General features: G+C 52.1%; 1 pseudogene; it reads right to left on the bottom strand.

Annotated features, from left to right (window-relative positions):
• The window catches only part of LOC136480974 (probable LRR receptor-like serine/threonine-protein kinase At3g47570), a 33,475-nt pseudogene extending 23,813 nt beyond the window's left edge, over positions 1 to 9,662 (bottom strand).
• Positions 9,663 to 13,730: the final 4,068 nt, after the last annotated feature.

Genomic DNA, 13,730 nt, shown 5'->3' with positions numbered 1-13,730 from the left:
TAGCGAGCTCATCGAGCGCGACACTCGAGCCATCGAGGCAAGTGTCGTCAACTCAGCCCCTCCGATTGTGGAAACCGAGGATGGGGTAACGCGCAAAAACACGGTCGACCCCTATCAGACCCTAAAGGGTTCGGGGGCTCGAGCCGGATCGAGAGACCGAGGTTCGAAGGCTGACCTGCGAAGGGCCCGAGGCCACCCCGCGTCGAACAAGAGCTAGCAGAGAAAACACAGATGAGCCTCGGCGGCCTTTGCCCAACCCGCATTGAGGCGGATAGGGTCATCTCAACCTTCTAGTTCAATCCATCCCCTAACTGAGCCCATAGAAACCCCATTGAGGGGGAATCTGTTGGAAGGCGGGGCAAGGAGCAACGGAATGCCACCGAGGGCTTTGCCGACTCTGTCGCAAAGCAACGGGATCGGATTTCGCCCGAACATCCCCGTTAGCAAGCTCATGAAGCACGTCACTCGAGCCATCGAGGCAATTGACGTCGCCTTAACCCCTGCAGTTGCGAAAAAACCGCTGATGGGGCGACAGTCACAAAACAAGCCGACCCTTGACCGAATCCCCACCACGCGCGGGGGCTCGGGGAAGGCCGGACCAGTAATGAGACCGAACGTACGGTCACGCAGCGATCGCCGAAATCCCAAGTAAGGGGTACATGCGAATACAAACGTAAGTTCGCTTCCCTCGCTCCGGTCTCTAGTAACATCCGACCCCAGGAACCGCAAGGGGTCGGATCTCACTCGGGGGCTGATAAAGGTACGGGTACCTCATTTCTTTTTCGAAAAAGTCATTACAGCAGACCTCTTCCTCGCACCAAGACTGGCGGCAAAGTTCGGGGAATATATTGGTAAGACCACAAAAGGCCCACGCCCAGACGGCTATGGTAATTTTGCTCACCAGCACAATCAAAATTTCCCCTAAGCACCTCGGGCCCTACGGTCTTAACAAACGGAAGGGTTGATCGTGTAAATCTTTTTTCATCGCAAAAAGGGAAGAAGGTAAGATCAAACAAATGAAACGAAATTGCGATACAAAGCCACGAATCCGTTTTCAGACACAAAAGAACCCACACTTGTTCACATATTACGGATAAATGTTTATCAAACTAATTCAACTAACTACTTCCGCGGAGGGAGAACCGTTTCTTTCAGCCTGTTCGCCAGGTTCCGCGCAAGGGGAGTCACCGTCCTCTCCATCTCGTCCAGCTCAGCATCTTCATAGACAGGCGCGAAGCCTTGGCTCATTATATCCAAGTTGATCCCCCGATCATAATGGGAACGGGCAACGGCGAAGGCCTGGGTGATCCCGGCGTGAAAGGTGTCCTCCTCGAGTTGGCCTACCCGCGCCGTGATACCCGCGGCACGAGCCGCGAGCGAGCTGGTTCCCTCTGGCTGCACCACGCTCAGGGCGTCGATGACCACCCCAACAACGGCTTGCAGAATGTCGTGCTCGTCACTCTCGGTCTGAAGGATCCCTCGCACTTCGGCGAGCTCCTTGACCAGCCCGGCCGAGACGCTCTTGGCGTCCAACCTTCTGCTCACCATGGCTCCAAGATCCGCCCGGAGGGAGTTGACCACCTGACGCGCCTCGTCGCGCTCTCGAACGGCCCGGTCGCGCTCCTCGCGGGTCATGCCGCGCTCCGACCGAAGTCTTTCTTCGGTTCGGCGCAGCTCGTCCCACTCCCCGCGCAATCGGGCGATCACCTCGGCATCCTGGTCCGCCCTCTGCTGCAAGGCCGTGGACCTATCCTTGGCCTTCCGCCTGAGATCCCGCTCCGTCTCCAGCTCAGCCAGGACCTCGATGGCCCGCTCACTGGCCGCTGCATCCTTCTGGAGCAGCTCGTCCCGCTCTTTTCGGATCCTGGCGGCCTCCTCCTCGTCAAGCTTCATCCTCGCCGACAAGTCCTCGAACATCCCATGGATCTCCTCCGTGTCCCGACACGCCTCGGCCTCCCGCTGTTGGGCGGCAGCAAGCTGCGCGCCCACATCTCCTCATAGTTGGGCCTCCTTGGTAAGGTGGTCCCATTTCGCCTTTTGCTCACGGAGGAACCGGGACTTGTTCCGGCTACGAATAATGATACACTGAAAAGAAGACTGGTATCAAAAATACGAAAACACAAAAATGCGTGAAGAAAGAAGAAAACAAGCGAGAAGATCAAGCAGATACCTAGCTAGTAGGAACGAGGATTTCGCGCAAGGCACCACTGGCCTGGTTCAAGGCATTCATCACAGCCGAGAACCCAATGTCAAGATTTTCCCGCTCCAAGCTCTCGGCAGCATCGTCAAGCGAGAAAAGAGCCGATGTTGGGTCCTCGGCGGCCATCCACTGGAGCGGCGGCTCCCCCCGCGCGGGGGAGCGGCTGCCCCCTGACAACAAGGCCGGGGGCGACCTCCTGCGGGTCCTCTCCACCACCGCCACGACACTCGGAGACCCTCCAGCCGTGTCCTCCATCCGGTCCGCCTCGGGCACCGCAGCCTGGGCCACCGGTGGCACGGATTGTGCCGCCCCCTCAGACGCCACCACAGCTGTGTCCCACTACGCCTGGCTTGTCGGGGTTGGGGACCCTCCAGCCGCGTCCTCCTCCGCCCGGCCCGCGTCGGGCGCTGTCGCTTGGGCCGCCGGAAGCGCGGATTGCGCCGCCCCCTCGGACACCACCATGGCCGTGTCCGGCTGTTCCTGGCTTGGCGCGGTCGCGGCCACCCCCACCGGCGACACCGGACCCTCGGTTGGCGGTGCCGCACCCGCCACGGAAGACGCCGCCCACTCGGCAACCACCGAGGGTGCAGGCGCCACCACGTGCGCCACCGGATCGGCCAACGAGGCCGCAGCATCAGCGCCGCTCCTGCTCGAAACAGGGGCGACGTCGGGCAGCGCCGTCCGTCCCGCCTAAAGGGTAATGCTTTTCTTGGGCGCCAGCCCCAGAGAGTGGCCCCGTCGCAAGAATCTGCAAGAGGAAAAAAGACATAAGGTCGAAACAAAAGAATAAAAGGGGGGAAAACAGGAGAGTCAGTGGCCTACTCTGACGCCTTTGGGCGGCGGGAACGTTTTGGGGACGAACCCCCAGACCCCCGCCCCGAGCCGTCTGGGCGGGACTGCTTCGAGCCTGCCCCCTGCTCTCGGGCAGGGGGGCTTGTCTCCCTCATCTCCGAGGGCGCGACAATGGAGCAGCCTCTCTCCGTCGATGCCTCGGACATGGTAGCGGACCCGCTCGCCCTCGTCAGCTCGTGGGGCGCGGCAGCAGAGCCGCCCCCCTCCATCTGCACCACGGGGGCGGCGGGCGACACGTCTCCCCCCATCCACCGATCCTCCGGCGGCACCCTGGATGGGGCGGCAGACTCTCCGGCTCCCACCGGCCCTAAGGACTCGCTTCTCTCCGCATGAAAGGGCAGGGGCCCCAGCATGGGTCGGTGGGCGACTGTCAGCATACCTTCGTCCTCCAGGACGTCCCAATCCACGCCAGCGGCTACCTCGTCGTCGTCGTCATCGTCACTGTCTGTCTCCTCTCCTCGATCACGCGCTTGCTGCTTCCGTAGCCGCTCCTTCTAGAGCTCCCTCGTCCTTTTGTCCCAGGCGGCCGCGATACGATTCATGGCCGCTAGGATCCGGTCCTTCGGCAGCGGAGCCGGGCTATCCGTAAGGACAAGACTCCTCGGCTGGTCCCGCAATCCCGAGGTCAGCATCAAAGGGTCGGAAGTTTAAGTAAAAGACACAGGAAAGGAGAACTTACAAAATCGATGAACCCCGTTTTCGGCCGCATCGGAGGATGTCCCGGCACCGGATACACAAAGTCAAGGACAACGCCATCGGTGTCCTTCGAAAGCTCCATCACCTCCTTGAGCCGCTGCGCCACTTCGGTGGGAGGGAGCACTCCGTCGGCGAGCGTCGTCCCTTCAAGCGACGCCCCGGGCGCCATCAGGTACAGGGGAGCGCGTGGCTCATTAGCAGCGCTACCCTTCGCGTGTGGTAGGCGCCGATGATCCCCGACCCCTTCAAGCCCCTGTCCTTTAGAATTTGGAGGGCGGCGAGGTGGTCCTTGATCCTCTTCTTATCTTTGTCCAGGACACCCCACCTCCATGACCCCGGAGCCTGTTCAAGGAGGCGCCCGGTGTACACCGGCAAAGGGGCGGTCATGTCGTTCTTGATGTAGAACCACTGCGAGTGCCACCCCTTGTTGGAGCTCGACAAGCGCATCAACGGGTAGTCGGACGCCTGGTTGTTGCGCAGATGAATGCTGGCACAACCTATCGGCGTGCTCAGCTCCTGCTTCCCGACCCGCTTCTTCGATAGACTGACGGTGAAGAAGTGCCGCCACAGATCGAAGTGGGGACTAATCCCCAATAACCCCTCGCACAGGGCGACGAACGCCGCGATATGCTGGATCCCATTGGGATTAAGATGCTGCAACTCCACCTAGTAGTAATCCAACAGCCACCGAAGAAACATATGGGCAGGGACGGCGAATCCCTGCTCATGGAATAGAGCGAAGGACACAACATACCCCTCGGACGGCGACGGCTCGTCCTCATCACCGGGAAGCAGCCACTCCGCGAAGGCGGACAACGGGCGAAGGAGGCCGCGGTGGACAAGGCCCTCTAGGCACTGCGAGGTAATGTTGGATCTACACCACGACTCCATTGAAACGGCGGCTGCGATGCAGATGCGAGTCCAACAGTGGCTGCGATGCGGATGCATGCTCGATGGCGGCGGCAGTACTGGAGCGGGAAGCTCTGGCGATTGGCGGCGGAGGTTGGCGATGTGAAGGCGAAAAGATGGAGTACGGAACCCTGGGGGCAAACCCGTGGTTTTATAGGGGCGACGGATGCGAGAAGCGCAACCGTCCGCCTCGATCTCCGAGCCCGCCATGACATGCCACCACGTCACACGAAAATCGCCCCGGATGCTTCGCTTTCCCGAACGAATCGAACTCTCCCCCCGCAGAGGAGATACGGGCCAGAAAATCTCTTCGCCGGCCCAGGAGGCCCAAAAAGCCCAAGGGTCGGCCCGACGGTCTCAATGGCCATCCCAACGAGGGACGGGGCCGCAGGCGACTAAGACCCAGGTACGCGAACATCAGCAGGGGGGTCTCGATCCACAATCGAGTCACAGCTAGGCTGACCCTAGACGAAATCCCCATGAACGGGATACCAGGGTCCCCTTAAAAACTATCCAGCTGACAAAAACCAAATCCCACAACCTTACCCGCGAAGGATCCGAAATTACCCCCCGGGCGGTTCTATCCGAACCACCCAGGGGCTACACTCGACGGGTGCGCTCGCACGCACCCTCTAGCGAATAGAAATACCCTCCAGGCGATTCTATCCGAATCACTCGGGGGCTACTATCGGGGACCTAATACCGGGGTACCCAATGAGGTGGGACTAATAACCATCGAACGTTGACGCTTCCGGTCAGACAAGAATGCTACTACGCTTCTTGCCCGAACGACGAAAGATTGGTTCTGCCTTGCCCGACCCCCAAGGTCTGGCTCCGCCTCGTCCGACCCCCGAGGGCTGGCTCCGCCACGCCCGGCGACCGGGGACGGGCTCCGTCTCGCCCGACGTCTGAGGACAGGCTCCGCCTCGCCCGATGGCTAAGGGCTGGCTCCGCCTTGCCCGACGACCGAGGGTGGGCTCCGCCTCGCCTGACGGCCGAGGGCAGACTCCGCCTCGCCCAACAAGTACACCTTGTGCCTTCATAAGGATGAGCACAGGGTACGACATGACATTCAAGTCAAACGCAGCACCATGGACCATGCCCTGTGCCGTGGCAGGAAAAGTACCGCCAGGGTACGACGGGATGGGCGCTTTAGACCATTCCGGCATTGCAGAGTCCGAATAGTGTTGTAGGCGCCGCCTTCAGCCCTCAGACATGGAACCTGACAGACATGCGACAACCACTACAGTCAAGAAAGAGACTCGCGCCCTCTACAGTGACGGATGTGCTGTCACCGCGCCGCCCGCTCCCCACAGGGCCACAGGTCAACACCCTTGTCCGACACGCCGCCCGGAGGGGCGGGAAGGGACACTTGCTGATCCGGTAAGGGCATGGCATCGCCAGGACACGGGCACCCGGCGAACGTGCCAATCCCTGACACTGTCTGGCCATGTCAGCAAGGCTGGCTCAACGGAAAAGGAGGGCCCAACACCTTCGAAGGGGCTTCTTGGCTTCTGGTTTTTCTCCCATCTGTAACCCCTGCTCCCCCCTTGGTCTATAAAAGGGAGGGCAGGGCCCCTCACTAAGGGGATCGACTCCTGACAGATAAGTTGAACACGCAACGCTTCACACACAGCTGAGCAGCGACCAAGCTCTCGGCGACCTTTTCGATCATTCCATCAGAGACTTGGGACTCGTCCCTCTCTCGACTGTTTGTACCCCTACTACGAACCATTTTCGGTATTAATAACACGAGCAGCAACAGCAAACTGGACGTAGGGACGTTCAGCCCGAACCAATATAAACCTCGTGTCCTTTAGTGCACCATCCGGATCTAACGCGCAGTAATCATAAATTTACTAGCCGGTGTTTGTTCGAAACACCGACACCAATTGAGCTAGCAATCTCTCCAGACAGATTGTTTTGGTATAAGCTAAGGTAATTCAGTGCCGAGGAAGATGCCTGCGAGAAAGGTGGGACAGACCTAGAAAGAGCATTGTGTGAGAGATCTATGTAATGCAGAGATGTGCTGTTGAACAGAGCAGTGGGTATCTCTCCAGTAAGGCTATTATTCTGAAGATTCACCCACGTCAGGTTTTTGCTGATCTGCCCTAAAAATTCAGGAATGCTTCCAGTGAGATTATTGCTGGGGAGAAACAGTGTGTACAGATTGGGAAGCAAGGCAAGTTGTGGAGGGATGCTTCCCTGAAGATTGTTGTAGCCAAGAATAATAGTCTAAAGGGATGAGCACCGAGCAAGACTTGGAGGGATCTCACCTTGGAGGGAATTGCTATCAAGGTCGATTGTCTCAAGACGTGAACATGTGGATATTGCCTCTGGTATCTCACCGTGAAGGGAGTTTATGCTGAGGTTGAGGTACCGAAGCTGGGTTTGGCGGCCGATGTCAGGAGAAATCGGGCCATCGAGCTGGTTGTTGGGCATGTGGATCCTTTCAAGGAAGCTGAGGTTGGCAACGCAAGGGAATATGTTGCCGGCGATGTTCTCGGATTCGAGATCGAGTGCAGTGACTCGAGATGCCTGCTGTCTGCTGCCGCATGTCACTCCATGCCACTGGCAGAATGCAGGGGAGTCGTCTCTCCATGAGGCTAATGCACCTGATGGATCGTGGAGCTGAGACTTGAGACAGTGGAGAGCACTGGATTCATTCAGTGCTGCAGCTAATGTATATTGACACAAGGACAGAGCCAGGAAGCGAAAGGAGATGAAAGCAAGCAGCCGCTGCATGGAAATGGTATGAGACATTGTTTCTATGCATGGATGTGTGGATAATTCTTATGCTTTCGTATAGTCGTTTATGATGATGTTATATAGAGGTCTATTGCCTATTGCAGTGCATGATCCCAGCTCCACTGTTTAGAAATTAGAATATATGGTTTTGTCTTGTGCTACTGTCTTCTTCCACGAAATACAAGCCTGTCAACCTCTGCATTTACAGCAAGTCAGCAATGGAACATGGAAGCCATTATTCAATATCTTCCTACAAAGAGTCGCTGGTCAATATTCTCCGCCGAGGGAATTGGCAGGAACCAACCTTAGTTGCCCCTCGGTAGAGTGAGTCTACTTAGCGAACTGGCAGGACGCAGAGATCGATGGATCAATATGCATATCGCCAGTCTACAAGAAGCTGTCAGAGCTTTAGCCATTGGACCACATCCATCCATCCTCCTACCTAAACAGTGACGCCTTTTCTTGTTCGTTCTTGGAATTAGCTAGTGGTGACTAATTCCTTCCGGCTAATGAAGATACTACCCCCGTCTCGTTGACACAGTGCAATTATTATATATGAATTTTCAACACCTGCTTCTGGAAGATGTACTCAATTTGACCGTGTTTGAGGGGCCATCATCAGGCCGAACAGCCACTGTCTCAGTCTGATATGCGTCTGGATCAGTTGTAGCCTGTAGGTTAGTGATTTCATATTGTGATGGATATGTGACTGGACTCTTATTCTCTCCTGCTAGTCTCCGTGCATTGGTATATCGATGTCTACAAGGCCGTCCACAAGCAGCAGCTGTACCGGCAATAAGCACTCGTCCACGGACATGGTAATAGGCGGAAGACACGGGGACGCTCTCTCTGTGGTGCAACTTTTTACGCGATGTAGAGCAATTTTTTACGCGATGTACTAATATAATATGTCTACTGCCACTTTCATGAGTCAGATTTTCTCTACACCATAATTAGACGAAAGGAGCTTGCAGATTTTTTTTTAGTTTCTCCCCCTGAAGTTTACTCCCTATCCTTTTGAATGTTTGATACATGTATGGAGTATTAAATATAGTCTAAAAAATAACTAATTGCACAGTTTACGACTAATTTGCGAGACGAATCTTTTAAGCCTAATTAGTCCATGATTTGACCACGTGGTACTACAGTAACACCTATGCTAATGACGGATTAATTAGGCTTAATAAATTCGTCTCGCGGATTACCCACGGATTCTGTAATTTGTTTTTTTTTATTAGTATCCGAACACCCCATGCGATACCTCCATGTGACACTCGATGTGACATTCCAAAACTTTACACCCTGGATTTAAACGAACCCTTACACTTCTTGCCAAAGGGACAGTGATAGCTGCTTCCCTTCTCCACATTTTATTTGTCTCGTGCCATTCATGCATTTGACCATTCAGCAGAAGCAAGGGAGCTCTTTGGACGTCGGGCAGTTCTGTCATTTCAGCTTCATCGTCAAATATATATACGGTTGAGCTGTATGCTTCATCGACGCGGCGGTTCCCTTGTAACTGGTATTGACCATACACCCCCGGTTCGCCCATCAGAACTAGGAATTGAAGCTCACTGTTCTCATAGAACAATGCTAGCAAGGCGTTACTTCCTTCCTGCTGTGTTTCTAGTGATTCAGCTTATCCTGATAAGCATCATCAGCCAGGCTCAGGCGGCAAGCCCGCGACCTAGTTGTAGTAAGTTCTAAGTGACTATTTGATTGTTATTGTGTGTTTTTTTTTCTGAACGTTTGTTTTAGATTGTTGCTTTAGATAAGTTGTTTCTTATTCGTCTTAGTTTTTTCATGGCGCTTCAATTGGATCTGCAAAGCATGTCGAAAGTGTATAATATTTATAGTACCTCTCGGGCATCGGAACACTATCTATTTATAATCCATAAAACAGCCTCTGGGACATGTTAATTTTATATTAGCATACGTATATACTTGGTGTAGCTTTCGTAATCTGACACATTTTGCCAAGTTTGGGGCTGGTCTGGCATCGCTGGTGCCAGCGTGGACCACCAGGTCAGCAAACACTGATGTTACCATGTGCCGAGTTTAAGGAACTAGATATGTATTTTAAGAGTTTGGGGACCTAGATGACATCATCTACCAAGTTTAGGGACCGCTAGTGCATTTTACTCTGAAGATCACATGCTTGAGGATTTGCTTTTGGATCCATCTGCAGGTACCTACAGAGATAATCCAATTGCTTGCCCACTACCTTTTCCGGCATCGCGGTGCCATCGTCCGCCATGTTAGGAACTTATGCCAAATAATGACACATGAAGAAGTTATTGGTTGTTGCTCATCGGCCTAATTATAAATTCAACGTTCTATCCCAGTTGATCCAGTCTCTAGATTATATTCGGTACACATCTGAATTTCTACAGAAGCTCTGGTAATATCCTAATACTGTATGAATTTGTATTTTAAAGCTGAATAATATAAATATTCGATCTGTCACTGCATATTTGGAGAGAAACCATTACCTTATTCACTCTTCTTTTGTTGGACGACCTTCTTTACTCTTCAAATGTCAGCCTTTGGCTTTATTTGGAGTTGTCGACGCTCAGTGGCGGATTTAGAAACGGGCAGGGGGTGTTAAATAAGAGAAGGCTAGGAACAAATTAATGATCCACTAATTTGATAGGTTACCACTGCTAGATTTCGCGAAGAGCATTTCTACACAGATGATGGAGCTACCACTACCATGCTAGCAAACTTGCAGAACAAATTTCTGAATGAATCCTGTTTCATTCTTCACCAAATGAACTCTGCAGTGCGTGCTAGTACACAAACATAAGTGGTGAGAGGAGGGTGGCTGCGGCAGTGCCGCTGCGGCTCCACAGCAGGCAGCCAGGCAGCATCCAGCAGGCGCAGCCGGGCGAGCAGGTGTCGACTGGGCACGCACGCGCGGTCACGAAGAGGAGGGGCCGGGGGCGGCTGGCCGGGTGGGCCGCAAGCGGTGGTCAGCTGGTTGCACTGTTGTGGAGATGAGTGCTCGAGATGGTTGAGGCTGGGGCGGGGTTGGTCGATCACCTTCTTGGCTTCTATCATCGAGTCACGGAGAGGAACAGTCACGCAGTCCCAACAATAATATTTTACCAGTCTAAACACTCTCCAGAGTGTAGTGGATCATGCATGAGATCAGTTACTCTGTTGGCCAAATAAAGGACAGTGACAGATAGCATATCCAATCTTATCAGTCCCAAGAAGCTGCTTTTCCCTTCTTCCATTTTTTATTTGTCTCGTGCTTAGCATTTATTTGACCATTCAACAGGAGCAAGTGACCATTCAGCGGGAGTTTCTTCATTAGAACCTCATCGTCAAATACATAATTGATAACTGAGAATGAGAGAACGCGCCTGCCTTTTTACCCTCATGACAGGTATAGACCCATAGACCCTGCTCTCCCACAGGAACTAGGAGTTGAAGCTCCCATTCTCATACGATCGATGTTAGCAAGACCTTGCTTCGTTCCTATGGTGCTTCTGGTGATTGAGCTGATCCTGATAAGAATCGTCATCAGCCAGCAGATTCAGGGGAGCGGCACGACGGATTCTGGATGCAAGTGCTAACTGACTATTTGATGATTATTATTGTTAAGTTTTTTCTGAGTATGTTTGTTTGAGATTGTGCCTTTGGGTAAGTTGATTGCCATAATTAAGTCTTATTAGTATCTTTCGAGCAACAGAACGTTATCTACAGATCCATAAAATTTGCCTCTGGGACATATTAATTTTATATTAGTATATATGTATACTTGGTGTAGCTTTGGAACCTGATAAGAGATATGCATGTTACTCTAAGAACAAACCAAAACTATGAAGATTATGGAAGTGTTGTGGAAAGAAGTGTATAATCTCATTCAGTTACCATGAGCTACCATAAGCAGAGAAGGCAAAAAAGCACTGAAAAAAAAAACATTAATAACCATACAAGAAACTAGAGACGCAGACACAGGACCATTTTGAGCAAATCCAAAGAAGCAGCCATTTGTGTAAACCACAAAATTGTTTGGATTACAAAGACTTCACCGCCTGATTATCATCTTATGTTCATGGTTCATCTGAACATTCTATCAGATCAGACACGGTAATGGAATGCGAAGATTTATGTTATACTAACAAACATATAAATGTTTAGAGTCATCCTAGCAAGCAACTCCAGCCAGCCAGATTTCACATCTTCCTGGGGAAAACATACAATCCAACAATGTGCAGCTAGAAGAGTGCAATCACAATTTACAAATATGCAGTGGCAACAAAAATGGTAACTTCTCACCAACAAGAAACGAATTAGTGGCACACTAACACAAAGCAGCCAAGATATAAGAGAGCACTACTTTAACAGATTATCTAAAACTTATCTCCTATATTTCTCTAGGAATATGGGAGAGGGGTTGTCTTCTTTATTTAGGAGAAAACATTCTTTTTTTAGAGACCTCTTAAAAATAATATGTATAGGAGATTTGCTGCTGCACCTCCATTTCCTAAAACACTTCTTTTTAGATATAAGAGATTGGATGGGATATCTGGTGGAGATGCTCTACGACAGTTCTAACCGATAGGCTTGTCTCAATATAATTCATTCGAAACGATCAACAGTCTATGAGACAACTCAACAAATGTGACGGTTCTAACCGATAAGCTTATTTTGGTTGTTCACCGGGGACTGTATTGTTAACTAGAAGATGCTCCGCGTGTTGCTGCAGGAATCACGAAGAATTTAGAATGAAATTAAGTGGAAATAGCATGGATAGCTTTGCATTGAGAAGTTGGAAATTAGTCGGATGATATGGCTAATTAGTGGGAGATGATGTGGATAATTAGTGGAAGATGATGTAGATTGCTTGTATATTGAGATAAAACTTGTAGTGGGGATGACTTTATAAGAGATATATATTTAACAAGATGAAGATCAGATACTTGACGGTTTGCGTTTCGATCATGTGCAGGTGGCTACGGAAATCCTACACAAAATTGCCCACCGAGTTTTCCAGGACCGTCGTGCCATCGCCCGCCATGTTAATAGGACTTTACGCCAAAATATATAATGACATGAAGTTAGGATGTGGTTGGTTCGGTGATCAGAGAAGCCTGGCTTGCTCCCTAGGGGTCTGACTAAGCTACTAGGAAAGGCTTGTTGTAAGCAATATTCTTATGTTTGGTTGACTAGCTGTATGAGTATATATACTAGATATATACCTTTAGTTGTTTGGTTGTCTGCTTGGTGGCTCGCAGTTGCGCTCGTTGTCTCTTGCACGGGCCATGATGATGCATGCGCACTCGTGCTCCGATTCTGCGTGCTAGGCTCAAAAGAAATGGAAAGGATACTCGTTGCTCCGGAGCCTAGCTCGGCAGGGCTTCATAGATAGCATCGGCTAGGCCCCGCTGCGTGTCCATCCAACCATATCTGTGCATCCCACGAGCCACTGCTAACTGGAACCAGTGAGTCTACCAATCACGCTTTTGTTGGTTGATACTGATCTGCCTAACAAATTGAAACGTTCTCCCAAATTGACTCCAGATTCGCCATCCAAATTTCTGTTGAAACTTTGTTAATATTAATTTGTATTTAAAAGCTGAATAATCACTACTACTGTAAACTTTTTCAAGGCGGGCAAAATGGATTTACGGAGGCGGGCATCACAACTGCCTCGGTTCAATGGTTACGGTAAATCGATCTTTCCCGAGACGGTTGAAATGCCCACCTCGATTAATCAAATAAAAAAGAAAAAAATGAAAAATCCATGGACAGGCCCACCGAGCCTGCGCATGCACGCCGCCGCTCGTCGGGGCCACCGTCCACCGGATCTGGAGTGGAGGTCGCCGGATCTGGACCTAGAGGTGGTGGAGATGGTGGAGGTTGCTGGATCTAGAGGTGGTGGAGGTCGCCAAATCCGCTGCTGGGGAGGAGGGGGCCGGGTCCACCGCCGGGGAGGAGGAGATGGCCGGATCCGCCGTCAGGGAGGAGAGGGCCGGATCCGCCGCCAGGGAGGTGGAGGGAACCGGATCTCGTCGGACTCCAACGTCGTCGCAGCCGCCTACTCCTTGCGTGTGCGCCACCGCTCCACCCGCACAGTGTGGAGACCCGCCACGGCTTTCTCCACCGGACCAGTCGCGGCCTTCTCCACCGGAGCAGCGATCTCCACGCCACCGGCGAGCTCTATACCGGTGAACTCCACACGCCGACGAGCCTCCATTCTCCCAAGCACCAAGGAGATTTTATGCTGAAACCGCATGTTGCAAGTGTCTGTATCAAGTGTTTCAAATATTTCATAGTTATGTTGCAATTGTCTTGTATCAATGTTGCAAAAGTA

This window comes from Miscanthus floridulus, chromosome 9, assembly GCF_019320115.1.
Source record: "Miscanthus floridulus cultivar M001 chromosome 9, ASM1932011v1, whole genome shotgun sequence".
Lineage (NCBI taxonomy): Eukaryota > Viridiplantae > Streptophyta > Magnoliopsida > Poales > Poaceae > Miscanthus > Miscanthus floridulus.
The sequence above is the reverse complement of the archived record's forward strand: the minus strand, read 5'-3'. Positions and strand labels throughout refer to the sequence as shown.